Source organism: Meleagris gallopavo, chromosome 4 (assembly GCF_905368555.1).
Source record: "Meleagris gallopavo chromosome 4, MGAL_WU_HG_1.1, whole genome shotgun sequence".
Classification (NCBI taxonomy): Eukaryota; Metazoa; Chordata; class Aves; order Galliformes; family Phasianidae; genus Meleagris; species Meleagris gallopavo.
Genome location: NC_139407.1, coordinates 29,719,227 through 29,739,440, shown reverse-complemented (window position 1 = coordinate 29,739,440; position 20,214 = coordinate 29,719,227). Strand labels below are relative to the sequence as shown.

Below are 20,214 nucleotides of genomic sequence, written 5' to 3'. Positions count from 1 at the left end.
CAATAAGAGAGAACATTTTTTCGTATGAGCTTTTTCTCTCCCAGCAACAGGGGAATGACCTTTTCCCTGTCTGATACACCTTTGTTTCATGCCTCCCCTGTCTTTTTTTGGGCTATTCCCAAATATTTTGAATCCTAATATTTTGAATTAGCTGGTGTTGAGAGAAAGAGTAGTGGGAGCTATGAAGAGGGGAACTTTCACTGGATGCAGACGCCAGCCCTTGGGGAAAATCTGTGTCACTTTGGGATGGGATTTAAATTACCTTACTCCTTCTTTGGGTTAAACAGCAACAGTTTGAACTTATTCAGCATTCTGAGGTCATTCTTTCCCCAGATGAACAGTCTCTGCCCTGAAAGGGTGGGTGAGAACTGGAGCAAAGCAGATAGGGTTAGAAACAAGGAAGATGATGGAGTACCACTGTCATCTATGACAGGTTGCTTCACAGGCAGTGAAAGTCTCACTAGATCATTATGTCTGTGGAAAAAGAATAAAAAAAGAGGAATTGTGTGAGTAAAGTGGAATTCATTATTGTTTATAGAGATAAAATGTGATGGTCTTTCCTTTGTGTTCACAAGAGAAACACGTTTTATGCTGAGTAACCATGTGACCTTTTTCTTAGAACCTGGGTCATTTTTGCCTCCTTCATAATTCCCATGAAGGCTTCCTGATTAATCAAATTAATCAAATACAGTCCATGTAAAAATGGTTTCCAAAGGCCAGAGCTTTAGCTGATGTAAATCAACACATCGATTCTACTGTAATGACACCAGGTTTTCATCTAAGAAATAGGCCTGTGTTTTTCTTTCAACCTTTATTTGAAGTGAATAATATGTCCCTAATGTACAAAACCAATTATTTTAGGCATATTCTCTCACAAAGGAAAGACACAGGAATCCTCTTAGGTAGCACTAGATATGAAGCTCAGGAATAATGTTGAGTAGAAATTTTGGGAGAGAATGATTTTCTAGCTGTCTTTTCAAACTAGATCCTTTGGAAAAGTCACTTTCATAGTTGCAACGTGAGTTTCCTGCCTTGCTTTGCACACTCAGGAAGATTGGCAGCAAGACTGAAGTGGGGTACCCTGATATATTTGTTCTCAGAAAGCTGGCTTATGGAGATAGATATTCAGCAGGAGAGAAGCAAAGTCAGAAGTGATACCATCTTACAACAGTATTTCACATACTGCCTCAGCAGTGCATTCAACCTCTGAATTGATGTTTCAAAAAGGAAGAGGCAGAAGGAAAGAATTTGCAGATACTTTAAATGCATCTAGTCAATCAGCTGAGTGAGTCTTTTGCTGCCCAAGTAAAGAGCCACACAGGTTTTGTTCCGAGAGCTGCCTTTCCTTCAAAAAGGCAAGTTTGGCAAGGAGCAGCTATTACTGTTTTCCTGAGTGAGAGAGAAGAACTATCTGTTGGCTGACATTTACTTAGAGATCAACCACTTCCATGCTTGCTTATGAGATCAGAGGAGGATCACAAAAGGAGTTGGTTGAACAAATGCATAGATATTTGCATGGCTGGAAAAGTGGTTCCAAAATGGAAAGTTTTAAGACTCCTGTGACTGGGATGTCTATACAGTACAAGAAGCTGCTGTAAGACAAAAGTGTTTTGTAAGATGCAGTGCTATGGACTGAGATGAGATTCTGATGCATATAAAAATATAGCAATGACACGAAAGTCAGTGCTCATGCTTGTCAGCTGTTGCTGTTTCACTCACTCTTCATTTTTGACATTGAAAGGAGAAAATAGGTAATATATTTCAACTCTGTCCTCTTTTCTGCTGTACTGATTCTGTATGCCTGAGATAATTTATAGACACTCTTATTCTCTTGCTTTTGCTTACAACTAATGTTTGCATTACAATGAGCAGTTTTACCATGTAAGTCTCGCATTTTGTAAGCTTCTGTATTTAAATCATTCCTCTCAGAGTTTGTGTATATGCAATCTTGCAAAATGCTTAACTGAATGTTTGAACCCGAGCTGTAGTAATTGCCCATGGTCAGCTTTATTAATGGGCAGTATTCCTCTATCTTTTTCTCCTCAATGTCAGGTATGTTGCCATTTATCATATCTACCATATATCTTAGTCGGACAAAAGCATGGAATTTCCAAATGCGTCCGCCTTCTCCTGAGGCCTTTAAATACTTGAAGGGCAGCTGGTGGGGAGATGTGCAGAAAGGGGATAATCAAGGATGAGTGAGTGTGGCAGTGAAACGGTAGTTGCAGGTTGTTCCTTAGCACCTCCTCTTTGTGCTTGAGCATTTGCAAAAGCTACTGAGTAAATATCATTTGGGGGAAGCAGAATACGAGCTCCACAAAAGGTAATTGCATGTCATGATCTCATGTTGCTTAGAAAATAATGGTGGGAGAAAGAAGCCGGCAGGAACTCGCGCTTTCTCATGGAAGGACATGGTTTGCTGGGTAACCAAGATCACTGCAACTGGCAAGTTCTCTTTTGGCTCTTTTTTTTTTTTTAGTTTCACAGCAATTTGGCTGCTGTGGGATTTCTTTGCAGGGTGCAAGCTATCAAGAACATTAAAAGTTCCTTGTGACATTTGCTGTTCTGCTCTAATCTTTGGTGTCTGTGGCTATGGTAAAAGTCTAATCTGTTGAAAAAACTCCTGATTTCTTTTTATGTGTGATGTTGAAATATACCAAGAAAAGGATCAGGGTGGTCACATGCCATGGTCACTTTTACAGCCTGAAGGAATCAGGGTAACTTCAGTGACTTTTATATAGCCTGAGTCTGTGCTATTTGTCTTATTTGTCTGAACCCTGCTGAATATAGTGAATCTTATGGCCAACTTCTAAACTTTCTGTTGAGGTAATGAAGCTAGACAAAGCAAGAACTGCTAGATTTTAGAGTATAGGTAATCTTTTTGGAGTAAAATGTTGCTTTTGCTGGATTTAATGCACTACTATACTGAGTGATCTGGATGCATTTATTTCTTTCTTGTGAATCAGATAGTCAGATTCTCATCTTAGAACTGTGTTCTGTTCCTAAGTACCTTAAGATCCATAAAGATTTTAAGTGGGCCAGGGAAAAACTGTATTTGAAATTGTAGTAAATCTGCAGGTGAGTTGGCTGTATTTCAGTCTGCCTCATCACTCAAACTGACATTAGTCATCCAGTGCCAGAAATGTGGTGATGATGTGTGAAATGGAAATAAGACAATTAGTGTTTCAGACACACTAAGCTGGCACTTGGACCAACTCAGAGCAAACCTGAGATGGAATGTAAACAGCAGCTACAAAACTGCAGTATGCCTTTATTTTCTGCTAACAATATGTTACTAATTGCTTGTTAGTCCCAAGGTGTTCTTTTCTTCCCCATGCCTGTTGCATGAAAAAAAAAAAAGAAATGGATTTTAGTGGAATTGCAAGTTTTGATCAGGAAGCTCAGTAAGTGATGTAACATATTATGAGCTATTACAACTGCAGTGGTAAGTGAAAGGGCAATACTGTTGAGGGAATGTAAGTACAGGGATGGATGGTAAGAGCCTTTTCAGTTATTAATCACTTTAATTCACATCTGAAACTCAGCCAGATGAAAAATAACTGGCTCTGGAGAATGGGCTCAGAAAGCAGAACACAGTGAGATCATAGGTTGGTCCTTACATCAGCATTTTACTACTTGTACTTCAGGAGGATATGCCAGGTTTAATGACTCCAGACAATGCTGAGAAAATGTTCATTACATGCAGAAATTATAAGATTAGCTGAGTAGGAGACATTACATGGGGAAATTCAGTGGAGTATGGCCAGTCCTGGTACTTTGTGTTATGAATTGCCTACCAGGTGCTCTCAGCTTACCTACAAAAAATACATCAGCACTGGTTGGATGCTGATGCTAAAGGATGTGATTGGGATCATGGGGGAGCATTTTAGTTGTGAAGGAGCATTTATCAATGAAATGATGTGTTGAGCTACATTGCAATAGTTCCATTACCCTTGGATGGCATTTTTTAAAAATAAGGCAAAGCCAAACAAGAAGCATATTGTCACACGCCTCTATGTGGCATTCAGATAAATGTTGCTGCACCAGCTATCCCATGGGTGCCCAACCTTTTGGCTTACTTGGGCTGCAGTGGGTGAAGAGGAATTGTTTTGTGCTTCATGTAAAATAGATGATGCAGTTACTCTGTTTATGAAAAAAAAAAGCTAAAAGAAATTATATAGGTGTATTTATTAAGATGTAAAAAAAAACTGCTAGAAAAACATAGAACTAGTGGGATGTTTGACCTTATTTTTGTGAAACTAGTTGTTGCAATTCTCCGTTAGTTCTCAAGGTTACTCTTCCTGTGCTTCATCCTTGAAAGCAGTTGTTCACTGCCAAAAAGTAATGACTGGTTTGGGGAGGAAAGCTAGTAAGGAAGAGAACCAGGCAGCTTTATCATATCAAACTTCTGATTGAGCAAGTGTGGGCTTTGTGTTTGAATTTTTAGAGCAAAGTAAAGATGTGCAAAAGGACTGCCTGGAAGCTAAATGTTGGGCTGGGACAGAGGGATGCCTTGGTTTGCTTTTGTGGACAATTGCAAGCTGTCTTATGCAGCCAGCAAATCTCTACCCACACTTCCAGCTGTGAAATGGAAAGCATAGCACTTTACCTTTTCGTATGGTTTGCAGGTGCTTCAGGGCAGGAAGGCATTTGTATACAAACGTACCATTATATCTGTACTTTTGGTAGGGATCTCTGGAGTTCATTTTTGTGCCAATAGTAGTTGCCAAGAGGCCACCATCACCACTGAGCTGTTTTCATACACTAGAGTGAAAAACCAAATTTTGGCTATCCTTTTGATTTAGGTATTAATCCTTGCCCCAGTGAGGGCCATAATATAGAACAGAGTCAAACTATTAAGCCTCTGTTTAAGTCTGGGGGCCTGTCATATTAGCAAAAGAGACATTCAACAAAAAGAGGCTTATATGGCTGCAGTGCTAATTCAGCTTGAGGAACAGATGCTGTGATTTCTACTGTAACTGTCACTCCCTGCAGCTTTTCAATGGCTTCTCAAAGGATTTTTAGTTGTTATGTTGGCAAATGCAAGAGAAAACAGCAGTCGTTCAATATTAGTGTTCACAAAAGATTCTGCTGGGACAGCTGCAAAGTCAGACTTGCAGTACTAAGGCTTGTAGAATCACTGAATCATCTAATCATTAAGAAGAGACCACTAAAATCATTGTGTTCAACTGTCAATCCATCCACCGTGCCCACTGACTATGTCCCTCAGTGCCACACCTCCATGTTTCTTGAACACCTCCAGGGACTGTGATACCACCACCTCCCTGGGCAGCCTGTGACAATGCCTCAATACTTTTTCTGAGAAGAAATTTTTCCTAATATTTTCCCATTTCCAACTGGTTTTATTCTTCTCTTGCCAGGCTTTTGGATGTGATCTGTATTCCTTAAGCTCATCCAAGCTTCTCACATGCTCAAATCAGCCTGCTTTGATACAGTCTAGATGTGACCTGCTTTTAACATACAAGGTTTGAAGACACCCCCTTTGCTAGAAGGGGTATTTTTAAAATCATCTCTTCTCTGAGACACTGCATTGTCAACCTGTTGCATCCAAAGTCGTGTCATGGGCCTTGCTGCTGTCACTGTGCAGTACCTTGCTGTCCAGATGGTACTGGTGAAGAATCTGCTGAAGTGTACTGTAGTGGTGCTCAGTTTTGAAGAAAGCTGAGAAAAGCCTTGCCTAAAATTCATCACTGCTTACATTCTGTAATGTTCAAGGTCAGTGACACAGCTAATGTCAATTAAGTTTGTCTTGTGAAACCCTGTTCACTGCTTTGGGGTTGTTTTCTGAGACAGTAAATCAGGCTGTTAATGGATGGGGGGCTGCAAATTTCAGGGTTCAAAATGTGGGCTTGCATTGGATTTGGAATCCTTGAGGAAGGGCTGGCTTTTTCATAGCACACTAAAATAATCTACTCCACGCCCTTTTAGGGCATAGTTATTGCTTTCTTACAGTGGCAAGAGGCTTTCTCTGAAAAATACTTCTGTATAGGTCTCCTCCAAACACTAGTTTCCATAAGGATACTAGTTATTCTAATTTCAAACAGCCTAAGCAGTATCTGCCACAGTATTTCTATCTTGAGGTTTTGAGTGTACATTTTATTTTCCCCTCTTAGAACTTTTTGCAATCTTGAAGTTTTTTGCAGCTCATTTGACCCAACTGTTGTTTCAAATTTGTTTCTCAGAAGGGACATTTTCATCACTCACACGATCTATTTTTAAGCTTTTCAAAGATTGCTTAAGTGAGAATAATATCCCAGAGAACCATACAGGATGCTGTGGGTATGGCAGCTGATCTCAGGAACGCTGCAGAGCGACTTGGAACTGAAACAATTGACTGTATTCATTGAAATGGCAAGGAGACTGTAGGGAAATAGAATGGAGTTACCTTCACTGGAATTTGGCCAGCATCCCAGCTACCACTAATGCCTCTGCTCTTACAGGAACGTCCTGGGATTTTCATTAATGTGTGATTCAGCTTAATAAAACATGTGCATGCTGCCTTAGCCCCTGGAGCTATAGCAATTAAAGAAATGCAGTTTAGCCAATGTGTAACAACTGGCTTTAGCAGCACGTTCCCTTCTGTTCTAGTTTTTTCTGCTCCCCATCCCCCCGAAAAAGAGCAAAGTTTCCAGTACACTGCATAAACTATATAGGCAATGAGCCACTGTGCCCCATTCAGGTAGCACTCTGGATGTACAACCCATCTTCACATAGCTGCATGCTCATAGAAGCATGCACTGTAGAATCCATTGAGTGGATCTCAAGAGAGGAATCTTGTTTGAGAAGGCCTCATCCTGGCTGTTAGACTGATTTGCCTTCTGCCAGTGAGCAAGGGCTCCATGGATGCTCTTGACTGATCCCGTTGTGCATTTAGCAGAAATACAGTTTTTTGATGCTTAGGACTGAAGCAAGAAAAATGGAAAAGGTTGTGCAGTGTTGAGTTATAAAGGAACACTGTGGACAGGCCAGCTAAGCTCGTGTATTCATTTGTCAACTTGTGTCAGGATGCAGGCTTCTGGTTTGTATTTTTGAGGCCATTGTGATCACAGTTGTGATCAAAACGAGACTTGAAATCCTTCTAGAAAGGCATTTGTACGTCATACTTCTGGGCTAGGTGCTGGCCAAAGTGTAGATATGTGCTTCTGCAAAATTTGCAGCCATCTGACGTGTGTATTGAGATTTATCTCACACTGAAAACTTCCACAGAGATGCTTAAGAGCTCTTCAGCATGCAGGAAGGAGGAGGACAGTGGGCAATGTGCCTGGTGTTTGTACAGGTATGTTTACCTTGTCCATCTCCATGACGGCATCACTGGCACTAAAAGCTTGGACCTGCCTCAACCTGAATTCCAGTTAAATTCATTTGCATGTCTACTTCAGCTAAAAATAATGCTGCCAAAAAGTGCTTGGCTTGATAAACAGGTAAACTCAGAAACTCGGCTGTATATCATCTCCCCTAGAAGGGCTTCATACTACAGTTCCAGAAAGATGTTGCTACTTCAGAGGATTCAAGCAGGGAGAGGAGTAGGTACTGTGCACATATCTTGATGAACTTCAGTGTTTCTGAAACAGGACAAAACAGAGCAGAGCCCTACTCTGTCTGAGGTGTTAACTTGATTTTTTGGAGCATATGCTAATATGTGAGCTTCGTGCTCAACTCTGCTGCTCACGGTCTCAAAAGTCACCCTTACATATGTATATGAATTGGAGTGGTTTGGGAAGCTTGCTGATATCGAGATAACTGTTATGCAGCAGTGAAAACTGCCGCCCTCTTGGGAGAATGAAGGTTGTGTCCAGAGAAAGGTCTCCCTTAGGAAAACATATCTTGTACTTGATAAACACTAGGAAGTTTTTCTATGTGTTATCTGTGAGGATAGCTGTAAAAGAAATGCTAAGAGCAGGAACCAGTGTCTGTCTATTGAGAAGGTGACTTTAGGAAGTAGTTTTTCCAGCCACCTGTGTCTGAAGATAGAACATAGCAAATGTGCTTCCTTGCATTACACTAGCAATTTTGGATCATTTTAGTGTCCACATCTGGAGTATAAAATAAGCAAGTAGGGTCTCAGATTGCTATGTTTAAAGGCAGCCTTGCTAATCACCAGCTAAGCCCACTCTTGCTTTCAAAATTACTCCAAAATTTTCTTGTGCTGGCAAGACATTCCCAATGTAGAGGCTGAAGACATGTAGGTTTACACATGGATAGAGGATTTAGTGATGCACTTGACCTATTGGCCTGTGCTTAAAGAATTGACATAGAGCCCAAACAAAATGTATTCAGTGCTTATAAACATAACTGTTTAAAAAAAATTGAGCAGCCTAACATGCTTTCAGGATAAATTGATAAGGAATGGGCTGTGAACTAATGAAGAAAGAGCACTATTAGCAAAAACATTAAAGAGCTGCAAAGAAAACAGAGACCGTGGCTAGAGAAGTGACTTGGATTGGAAGATATCAGTACAGTGGTCAGTACCCCTTCTGTCTCAGTTCGTAATTAAACAGAGGACTGCAACATTCGCTGCTCAGTCTGACTGCTTTTTCTAGATCTAAATTAAGAAGTAATCCCAAATGCCACTGTTTAATAGCTTTGTCTTGCTTTTCCACACCATAAATTTCATTCATGCACCTGCCTTTGAATCTTTGAGATATTCACTCTGGCTGAAGTGCAGCAATCGCACTATTTCCACGACAACCGGAGTAATTGAATGGCCTTTCAGATTATCTTAAAGCTACTGTGTAACTAAACATGTTTTTAGTAACATATTACTAAAAACAGAACTATCCGTAGTTCTGATGAGTGTTTATTCCTCTCCTCACTAGCATTGTATGAGATGTTGGTTTAAACAGTCGTTACCAAAGCATCCCTCTGCTTTGTGCGGGGGTGAGTCCCACCGACTGCGAACGAGAGAGAAGCATGAAGAAATTATCCTTTGAATTTCGAACTGCCACATGGTGGCAGTAGGGGACAAGAACAGTGGCTGCAGAGTGGAGGTTGTGAACCAACCAACCGAAGTTGTGAATCCATCTCCCCCGCAGTTTTGTCCTCTATCTCCATGCTGCTCTCAATAAGTTCACAAAGCCTTGCAAGACCCACAAGACCTAAGCAAGGACAGGCTTTTCAATTCTGAGCTTCCTTTGCTCTTTTCCATGTGGGTAGCCCATTAGGACCGTGTTTAGGAAAACAGGCACAGCTAAGACTGCCCAATTTCACACTGGTTTGTAGGGAGCAAGTTCTCCAACACGCAGCCTGCCTGTCCATCCTTTCCATCATTTCCAAGAAGTTGATCTGTAAGCAAAGAAAATGAATCTCCGGGGCTGTGAACCTGGCATCTTTCATGGGCACTAAGATCACTTGAGAAGACTTTTTAATAATTATAGGAGTCTGAGGGAATAAAGAAAGGATTTGGCAAGTAAGATGTGATGACAATGGCTTGGACTGTAAAACTCCTCTTTTGTACTGGCACTGTCACTCCAAGCCATGTGCGGTTGCCATCATCTGGTCCAAGAGGAGTACTTGCTGTGTTATTGTGGAGCATGTGACCTGGTGTTTGGTCAAAAAGAACTGAGTCGCTGTGCTGGGGTGAGCTGTCCTAGCTACTTTCAGACATTCTGTTAGCATTTCCTTCTCATTACCTAGGGATGTCAGCACTGCTTTGTTGCCCTAAAGGACACATCTCTCCAGGTCAAGCTGTGTTTTAGTTGCTGCTGGTACCTCTAAGCTTCAGTACTCAAAGTGTTCCTAAAAATTTGGATGTCTGATCCTTAAGCAAAAACTGAATACCCAAATCCCTTAGGCAGTGATTGAATGCATTAGAAGAGCTCAGCTCAGTTCTTCCAGCATGGCTCTGCTGCATCTTTTTTTTTCTCTCAGGTATACATCATTTAGTGGTTATTAGTTTGCATTATTAGGCTGAGGGAGAAAGGATGAACATAATAAAGGGAATATAGGGCAAAAGAAAGAAAGGAAGATGGTAACACAGTCAGAGAGAGTATGAGCACAGTGGATAAAGAATGAATACTAAGGAGATGAGAGAGGAACTAGAAGTACAGAAGAGAGGATATCCAAGTGGAGTTCTTCTTGGTTGCAGAGAGGAAAGTTGTTGTGAGGAAAGATGGCTTAATGTTAGTGACAGGGTACGCATATGAAGGTGGGGAGTCTCATATGGCCTCAGTACAGCATGACCTGGCAGTCAACACGGAGTGCAACTCCAGCACTAATGTGTGATTCTTTCTGTGACCCTGGAAAAGTTACATAAACATTGCTTCTGTTTTCATTTCTCTGTAATTTAGAAACAATACTTCCTGCTGTCTTCCCATGCGATCAAAATGTCAAATAACATAATGGAAGAAGGTCCTTGAGGATCATTATTACTGTTGTCATTATTGTTGTTATTTCCTATTTGTAGTAGTATGTATAATGAAAATGTTAAATATTAGGGAGTGGATAAAAAGGGAAAGAGAAGTGAGAAGCATCCAAAGCAGTAATTGACCGTACTGAGCCCACAGACCTGTCTCCAGGAGAGACCACAAGTTCCAGTAGCTCAAAAATCCTGTGATTTCTGGAATAACAAATTACAAGGCAGATTTTCTTGGAGCTTCTGCTTTGAATTCACGTGATGCCAGGGCCCTATCTAATCATGGAATGAAACACAAATTCATTCACTGTATTTTTAGAACCTGTGGATTGTTGATTTCTTTCTACTGTGAACCAATCACAGATGTGCATTTTAGACATCTTTTCCCACTTGGAAATATTTTTCAGTTACCCCCAAAAGACACAAGCCAAAGGAAATCTCATGGCTGTTGGTCACTCTGTCACAACACAACTTCTAGGGCTTATCACAGTATGAGTTATAACAGGAAGTATAGGAAGATGATGGAAGAGTCTGGCAAGACACAAAAGCATCCTGTGAAAATGTGCACAAGGCAGTGCTGTGCAAGAGGTACTGAAAGGCAAGTTCCAAACCGTGTCATTTGTTCCTTGTTTTTAGAACACACATGATGAGATCTGAGCAATAACTAGACTTCCTACTATGGCAGTTCCCATGATGCTAAGTTTGGCCTTTCCCGAGATTGAAAAGTTGTCTTGTATTAGAAGGACACAAAAATGTGTGCAGACACATCTCTGACTGGTTTATTTTCCCAGATAGCAAGGACAAGGGGAGCGAGGTATGTAAAGTGATGCTGTGAGAAGAGACTACGCAAAGCCAGAGATATTTGCAAACATCATAAAAACAGCTCCTCTTTTTGGGTGGGTCTATGTTTCTTGGCATCCCCACCTGTACCGCAATGGACTTACTGTCAGAAAACCACAGGAAATGGGGTTTTGATGATTGAGACCTGGCTGGGTGGCAGGACATGTGAGATATGGCTGTAAAATTGGGGGCAGGATGGTAACACAGGATCAAGAGTCCTGTCTGCAGAAAGCTTGAGTGTGTTTAGGGGCAGAGCTGAAGACCTTTCCAGCAGATTATTTAACAGATGGCTATTTTTAACTCTCACATTGTGGAGCAAATATTAACTCTTAGATATGTGCAGTCACTGGCTCTGTGTGCTTAGGAGAGGGGTGAGCAATGTCAGCTACAACAAAATAGCAGGAGTGAGTTCTCATAGCCCCTTTAGCTGATACCATCCTGATAACTACTGCCGACCAAACAGGATCAAGTTAACATGCACCAGGCCCCAGTTTTTGTATCACCTGCTTATATACCCTCTGTGGAATGCATGGAATGGATTGTTTGCAAAAATCAAGCAGGGAACAAAGGAGTAAAGCTCTCTCTGATTACCATGTGCATTGGCAGGGTGTGCTCTGCAGGCAAGACCCTCCTGGGATAAAAGCTGGGTTCATGCAGGAAGCAGAGAATGAACAGGAGAAAGCAAACCCTTGAGTTTTAAGACTGTAATGGAGAGAACATTGCTCTGTACCTGCACAGGTATATCTTGCTCTAGACAGGCTCTGTCTGGAAAAAACAGTACTTCTTTTCACTTTCATGGTGGACGACAGGTTGGCCATGAGCCAGCAGTGTGCCCTCGTGGCCAAAAAGGCCAATGGCATTCTGGGGTGCATTAAGAAGAGCGTGTCCAGCAGGTCGAGAGAGGTGATCTCCCCCTCTACTTTGCCCTGGTAAGGCCTCATCTGGAGTACTGTGTCCAGTTCTGGGCTCCCCAGTACAAAAAAGACAGGGATCTCTTGGAAAGAGTCCAGCGGAGGGCCACAAAGATGGTGAAGGGCCTGGAGCATCTCCCCTATGAAGAAAGGCTAAGTGAGCTGGGTCTGTTTAGCCTTGAGAAAAGAAGACTGAGAGGGGACCTGATCCAGGTTTATAAATATCTGAGGTGTGGCGGCCATAGCGGTGAGGCCAGTCTCTTTTCAGTGGTACATGGAGACAGGACGAGGGGAAACGGACATAAGCTGCAGCATAGGAAGTTTCGCACGAATGTGCGTAAGAACTTCTTCACGGTGAGGGTGACGGAGCACTGGAACAGGCTGCCCAGGGAGGTTGTGGAGTCTCCTTCTCTGGAGATATTCAAGTTTCGCCTGGACGCCTACCTGTGCGACCTGGTGTAGGGAACCTGCTTTGGCAGGGGGGTTGGTCTCGATGATCTCTAGAGGTCCCTTCCAACCCCTACAATTCTGTGATTCTGTGATTCATGCTTTCAGCAAAATAAAAAAAAGATAGGAAAGAGGCTTGAGGAACTGGCTCTCCAGACACCGAGACATTGAGCAGCCAAGCGGTGCGAGATCCAGGAGAGGATCCATCTCCTGTCCTCTGGCCACCTGGGTGATGCAGCAGGAGGAGATGTGCTGTTTGCTGCCACTGTAGAACATGTAAGAATGTAATGCTGTAGACAGGTCATAGGTGGCTTTAAATTGGCTGAAAAGGCCAGCTGATTTTTCCTCTCTTCTAAAGATGTTTTGGCTTTTCTTAGACTCCAGGTTCACTTCATATGTTGAAGATGTCACACTGTATCTGCGAGCAAGCTTTGCTGCTGTCTTTCCATTTGCTCTTGACATAGCTTTTCCACATCTGTTTCCTGTCCCTCTGCTTGTCTAACCTGTCCATTTGCACTGTAAGGTTTGGGCAGGAAATGCTGGTGATAATGTGTCTGCACCACGCCTCTAACAGAGGGACCTGATAGGGCTCTAGGCGTAACTGTAGAGCAAACACAGATTAGTTCCTTGTCTTGTATATAAGAAGGCAGGTGGAGAAAATTTATTATTACCTTTGCTTCCTGCTAAAAAAAAAAAAAAAAAAAGATCCTGGAGGCTTCTTGAAGGTCTGAAGTCAAAGCTGTCATGTAGTTTCATCTTTCTGTGCATTAGCTGAAAGGAGACTTGATTTTCCCTGCCCTTCCGATTTTTAATGCAGAAATATCTGTCAAATCCCAACAGCTCTATGCTTAAGAAAGTAGAAAATTATTTTAAGAGCTGAGCCTTCTTTCCTTTACTGGTTTAGGAATTTAGAGTCACCAAGTGGAGTCAGAAACAAACTCGTCCAAGCATGTCTTCTTATCTCTCGTAGCTGAAGTCAGCAATCTGTTTTCCATCCACTTCTTGCCACTTTCTGCTGAGGGGCTGACTGCTGAGATTAACCTTGTTCCCAGGATAGGAAATAATCACACAAGAAATGGGAAGGTGTGGAAGTGTTGGAGCCTACAGGGTAGTCTGAGGAATGACCTTGAATCTTGGCCACTTTTCAGTAACTTGCATCCAGCCTGCATGGAACAGGGAGGCATTTCTGCAGCTGGATCACTGTTTTGGGACCCACAGCCAATTTATCCTCTATACAGCTGGAAAAGGTTTTGGTCCTCCAGGGACCCTCTGTTTGCACTGGTGTGGGAGTGCTCCAGTCTTTTGTCTACAGTCCTGATTTCCAGTTGTGAATACAACATGCTTTCCTGAAATCTCTCTTCTGAAAAAGAAAAAAATAAAAATGGGTGAGTGGCTGCTGATCATTTCAGCTTTCATAAGGGCCAGTTGTGGACAGAGACAAAACAAGGATTGCAACAGAGCAGAGGACTGGGAGAGTAGTAAAGACACAAGGAGTGATTCCTCTGGGGACATTGCCTTGAGGGAAGCTCCTCCACCTCACTAAGGGATGGATAACCTTGCTCTCTGAGCAGTGCCTATCTTTGGCTATCTGGCAGTGAGGAAGGAAAGCACCTTTGACAGCACGAGTGCTTTCCAGCAGTGGAAAGGGGAGAAGCAAAGGGCTGTGCTCTCCAGTATCGCACTACCCTTTGGGCTGGCTGCACCACTGTGTCCCTCTGAGGCCAAGTGCACCCAGTGCTGATGAAAGAGCTGAACAAGGACACAAGCTCCTGCTGTCTTGGTCTGGTGAACTGCCTGGGGAGGTTACAGCTCTCTGCCACAGCCTTGACACTGGATTTTTTCACTCCTGGGAGTCAAAGCAGAATATTGCACACACACTTAGTAAGCTGATGAATTCAGTGGAGGAGCAGGTGAACAGATTCTGCCTTCGGTCCTGACAGATAGATAAAGTGAGTCTCTATATCCTTTCACACTCATACATAGGCACACGTACACTGCAAAGAATCTGTGAACTGTCTATTACAGTTCTCTGTATGGGATCAAATACTGCTGAGTTTCTCTGACGTTGATCACAGTCGCGGTGCTAAAATCAGAGCAGGTGACTTGTCACTGCCAACGTGGTGAGAAGATGTTTATGGGGGTGCCTCTCTGATGCAGCATCTGGAAAATACACCTGAAGATCCCAGAAGTGTTGCAGTTGCGAATGACAAGGGTTGGAGTTCTCCTCTGAGGAGTCTTGCTCCAAGCCAAGTAAATATATTCATTAACATGTTTTAGACTATTTAGAGTGAAAATATCTTGTTCTGCCTGTGCTACGTTGCAGATCTTTTTTGGTAATGCCGGAAAGATTTCTTAGCACTGTTAGCCCTTCAAATCCGTGTAGTTTAACTTGTTCTTCCTGAATAAATAAAATTCAGGCTCTCGAGATGAATTCATTCTGTACAAAACTTACACAGCTACCTGGAATAAATTAATCTTTCCATTACTGTACTTTTCACTAGTGAGCAGTAATTTTACTGCTGAACAATCTGAAGTACTATGAGAAAAAAAAAAACAACCTTCCTTGCTCCCCTGCAGAATACAACAGTAACAACTTGGGAAATACATTATTTGGCTTCAAGTAAATGTCAATAGCTAAATTCTTTCTCCATGCATGTCTGTATCAGAGATGGAGATATCCAGCAGAGATATGGCTCCAGGGGGAGACCTTTGACTTAACTGTTTTTTAATTGAATCATATTAACTGCTTTGTCATGCTGACACAGAGGTTGGGAACAATAGAGAAGAATTTCTCTCTGCTGCATGGGAAACTCTCACTGCCCCCAAGTTTTGACACGGCATTCAGTCTGAATGATGGGAGCAGCATATTCTCTGGAGGCATTTGGCAGCTCTGCAACTCTGTTTTAAGGTTTGAGAAGCCTTTCTGAAATCAAGAGGGGCTTAAAAAAAACCTCATCTCCAACATGAAAACTAAATCAGTCAGCTACAAGTTCACTGAGTAATCCAGACTTGGCCCACTGGGTCTTGTACCAGTACCAGTGCTGGTAACCTGATGTGGGACTAGGCAGAGGTGAGCCTAGATTCACTGGAAATGCATCATTCCAATTGCAAAACTAAAGATAGTTGTAGTAGAATACTTAAAGTTATTACAAATGTTTTATCAGGGGAGATGTGGAGATGAAAATAGTCTGATAATAGGGCTGAGAAGGAGGATGATCAAGGTGTGTGAGGCAGAGAACTTTTTTCTGTAATGCTCCTCCTGGGTAAGTCATGGAAAACTTGCAGCAGAGAAAGACACCTCTCCCAAGTCCTTAATAGACCAAGATTTCTTCCCCTCTTACCACATTCGTTCCTATAAAAAATTTTCAGCTCAGTAATTCTGGACAGCCGTTTCCAGCAGTTTATTGGTGATGCTTCCCATCGTTACAGCATGTGACACAGTAGTAGTCTGCCACTGTGATTGCTGCAGCTTCTGTCAACACCCAGCTAAGGCGGTTTGCTGCTTTTTTCCGGAGTGTCTTTCAGCGCCACTCAGCGGTTGTTCTCGCCTGCAGCGTGGCTGCTAACTGCAAACTGTGCGCATACATATTTGTTTCTTCTTTTTTAATAAGAAACTTCAGCAAGTAAGTTCACCGTTCAGGAATCACATGCACCATTCTTAATACAAAGAACGCAAATGATACATCTTAAAAGCTACAGAGAGTGTGTTGTTACAAAAGCTCCTCAAAGAAAGGGAAAGGAGGAAGAAATAATGAAAACCTCTTTAAAATAATCGAGAAAAGATCTCAGAGAGCATTCCCTGAACTTACAGTAACCATAGCAAACCAAACAAAAGACAGTAGTAATAAGTCTTATGTATCCTTGGTGATCTGCTTAAGCAACTTCTTGCTTTTACAGTAAGCCAAAAAAAGGGAGAACGGATGAGTTCAAAGTATGATCCTCTGAATGACGAGAAGCCTCCTCAAACAGAAGAAAATGGACTGGAGTGTTAATGCAAAGCAGGATCAGGGGTGGCCTCTGGGATTTTCAGCAAAGGGCAGTGGGCTTCACTACAGTAAAGACAACTGAGCGGATTTAGTCTGGGTCAGCCTGAGGAGACTACTGAGACTTTCTGAAGCGGCTGAGGGGGCCAGCTTGGCAGGGAAAATCTTGTTTTCTCCTTGTAAAGAACCTGAAAGCATTGGCTAGATGTGTTTGTGGACAACAGAAGAAAGAATGAAGTGCGTGGGAGAGGCTGAAATCACAGCCTTTATGGAGAAGTTTTCACAGGAAGTAGGGCCATCCTCTGGAAGGGGATAATTTCCTGCTGCATGGTTCAAGTGGCAAAGACTCCCACCAGGTCGGAGCTGTGAACTAGAGATTCAGAGAGACAGCCCCTGGAATGAGAGTCAGGATTTGGATCATCATCATGCACAGAGAGATCATACACTGAATGGGCAGAACTGACAAAGGTTACAATGACCGTGTCCATTTTACAGCTAGAAAAACTAAGACACAGAAATCAAGACTATTTATGCTACTGATGAATGTTTTGCTGTACAGATGCTCCCACTGATTTAAAGGAGGGGGATTCTGCTCCCTGGCAAAGCAGCCTGGGCAGCTGGCTCTATTCACAGCATCTGCAGTGAGATATGAATCTGGCCATCTTGTGTCTTAGACATTCATTCTCCTGCACGGTTGAGTGTTTCGCTTAATCCAGTCAGAAACCATCCGTCCCCAGCAAGCTCCTGTTGACTCCTCCTGCTCCTGATGGATTGAGAAACAGTCCTACACCCAGAAAGTTTGCTAGTGTCAAATCTCCTTGTTTTTCTCAGCTTAAATAAACCATAGCAGGTCTTACTGCTTATTGATTGACCTCTTATACTAGGTCATGTAGCTCACAGTGATCATATTTTTGGTACGAGTGACTGTTGAAGGTGATTTTGACAATACCATGGCTGTTCAAACCACTTCAACACAATCTCCACACTTAAAATAATAGACTGTAGTGTTAACTCTGCCCTTGCCAACTGACATCACTTGAGCCACTTGAGGCTTAGGAAATGGTTCAAGACTTATCTTTCTTTTCCTCTTGCTTGTAGCCTGGTCTGCAGAATATGTTCAGAGAGGGTAGCCACATGCAGAAGCGACCTGCCTATGTATTTATCTGCCTGTTTTGGCATGCAGAGCCTTGCAAGTATCTTCAGTCCTGTGGTCCTTGACTACTCAGTGCAGCACAGAACCAGCAGAGTCCCATCCATGACTTGTTCAGTGAAGCAAGTGTTCATTTAAATAGGTTCCGTGTATGCTGAGGCTTGTTTGCTTTTGTTGATAATGGTTATACTCAGTTATACTCAGCTTTGTGTTTATAGTGCAGGTTGTTTTGCTTGAGTTAGTCAGTCTTTTCCTTGAAATATTAGCGCTCCTTATATACAAATATTTTCAGAGGCATTCAGTGAAGAAGTGACCTTGTCAGAACATGGAGCATCTGAACTTTACCTTAGGAAACAGTGTCTAATTTCTGGACTTTTGGAGGAAACACATGAGTCTTTTTGAGTCTTGGCTCTTTCGGTGGTATTGCCAGGTCCCAGGGCGGTCGTGAATGGTTTCCTCCAGGAAATCCAGGGATTTCATCCAGGGAACTCCAGCTGGTTAGATGAGATAACTGTGCCTAAGCAAGAGGGAAGGCTAACAGATTATTAATAGATGAGATAAATTTGTAACTCAAACGAATCAACCATACCTCCATTTATCTCTAGATACATGGATAATTCAACTTTAATGTTGCTATCAAAAGCTTTTAATCATAATCTTGTTTTAGGTCTTGTTTGTGAATAGTTTAAGTGCAAATAAGATCATTTTCAACCTCTGTTATTTCTTGTAGATGACTATATGCAAGCTAGCATACTCTCCTTAAAGACATTCTTTAATGTACTGCTGTGGCTGGCTACACAGCCTTGCAAACTGCAGTTTAAGAGCCACTGGCATAGGCATAAAGTGGAATGTTGTCTGAAAAGCAGATTCGTTGCCTGGTGTGCAGTAAGCCAGTCTCACACAAAGAGTTGGGATACTGATTTATTGAGAAGTTGCACATACTTGGATACTAGGTGGTATCCTACAAAGCTAGCACACCCCAGGATTTTCAGGACATTTTTTAATACATAATCTTATCACTTGACTACCATCCTGATACAGCCTCTGGCCTCCAATTTGTCATTTAAAGACAGAGCTGATATCCCCTTCTGCAGGCTATGCTAATTATGCTAATTAACAACATGTTGTTTCAAGATGCTCCTGTCTTCAAGGACAAGTTTAGTGAGTTTCTCTACTTGATCAATTTAGCAGCTTCAAATATGGTCATCCTGACCCAGATAAAAGAAAGTATTTGCTATATGTAAGCATACCCATACAAAGACCTGCACAAAAATTAGTTTTAACTGACAGCAGGGACACATCATTGTTTGAAGGCAGATTTATTTTAGAGCTGTTCATAACGTTAACAATCCTATCAGAAGTATTGTGGTTTTTAGTGTTTCCTTAAGTCTTGGATTTCAGATTATTTATAATGGTAATCATGGAACAATCTGAATTCCCATTTTCACTAACAACAACAAAAAAAAAACAGCAGAAAAACAAACGTCTAGTCCCTGTACTTGCAAAGGGAACTCTGAAACAGGGACCAAAACTACAATAAATGAGGAGAGAGTTGAACAAGATGGTGTTTTAGAGTCCCTTCCAACTCTTTGAGTCTATGACTCCATTATAAAGCACAGACAATGATTTTGGGTTATAACTGGTGATTTTTAAAGGCAAGATTCATCTTTCATCTGGCAGAAGTTAATACAAATGCTTCTGGTGAGTATCTTAGCCTTTGAAGTAGCTGATATTTGTTACAAGGACATACTGGTCCAAAAATGCTTTTTTTCCATGTATGACCTAACAAAACAATAACCAATAAAAAAAAAAAAAAAAGAAGAAGAAATCTCTTCTGTTGTCTGTGTTGCAGATTAATCTAACCCACAGTATCCCACCCAATTGAATTTAGTTTAAATGCTACCCACCTGTTTTTCTTTACAACAAACTGGGGCCATACTGCATTTTTAGTTTGTTATTTATTTATGCTAGCAGTGAGGTCTAATGTTTCATCTCTCGCCCTTCCTGGTAATTGTGATACAAGGATCTTTATGTGAAGTCTCATTCCTGTGGTTTTATCTATTCTTGTGAAGAAAAGAAAAAGCTCATTCATCAGTGGAATGATGACTTCCTGGTAGCATGAATGACAATATTTTTTACCTACCTGTGTAGAGAGTTAAGAGAATTGATTAGCTAATGTTTGTGAAAGTCAGCTTTTAAGTGTTATAAAATGCATGAGCTGGAATTCCATTGTTCATGACAGAATGGCTTTACCTGTGAGAAACTGCCATTTACACTGAAGCTAATGTACAAGGGTAATATGTCTACATGTGCTGAGTTATGTGTTTGAATCTTGACTCAATTGCATTTTACCTGATATGACTTGAAATAAGAGTGTGTATGCAATTTCACTTCTCTCTGCAAACACCAGTCCTTCTGCTAGTGGAATCAGGGACTAAATCTATTTCAGAAGCATCTTCTGTTTTGATGTGATTTCTGGGAAGGTGGAGTGAAGGAAGAGATAATACTTTT

General features: G+C 41.7%; 1 protein-coding gene across 4 annotated transcripts in view; it reads left to right on the top strand.

Annotated features, from left to right (window-relative positions):
* Positions 1-20,214, top strand: part of SHROOM3 (shroom family member 3) — a 134,223-nt gene that overhangs the window by 19,245 nt on the left and 94,764 nt on the right. The gene's annotated exons all lie outside the window — the stretch shown is intronic.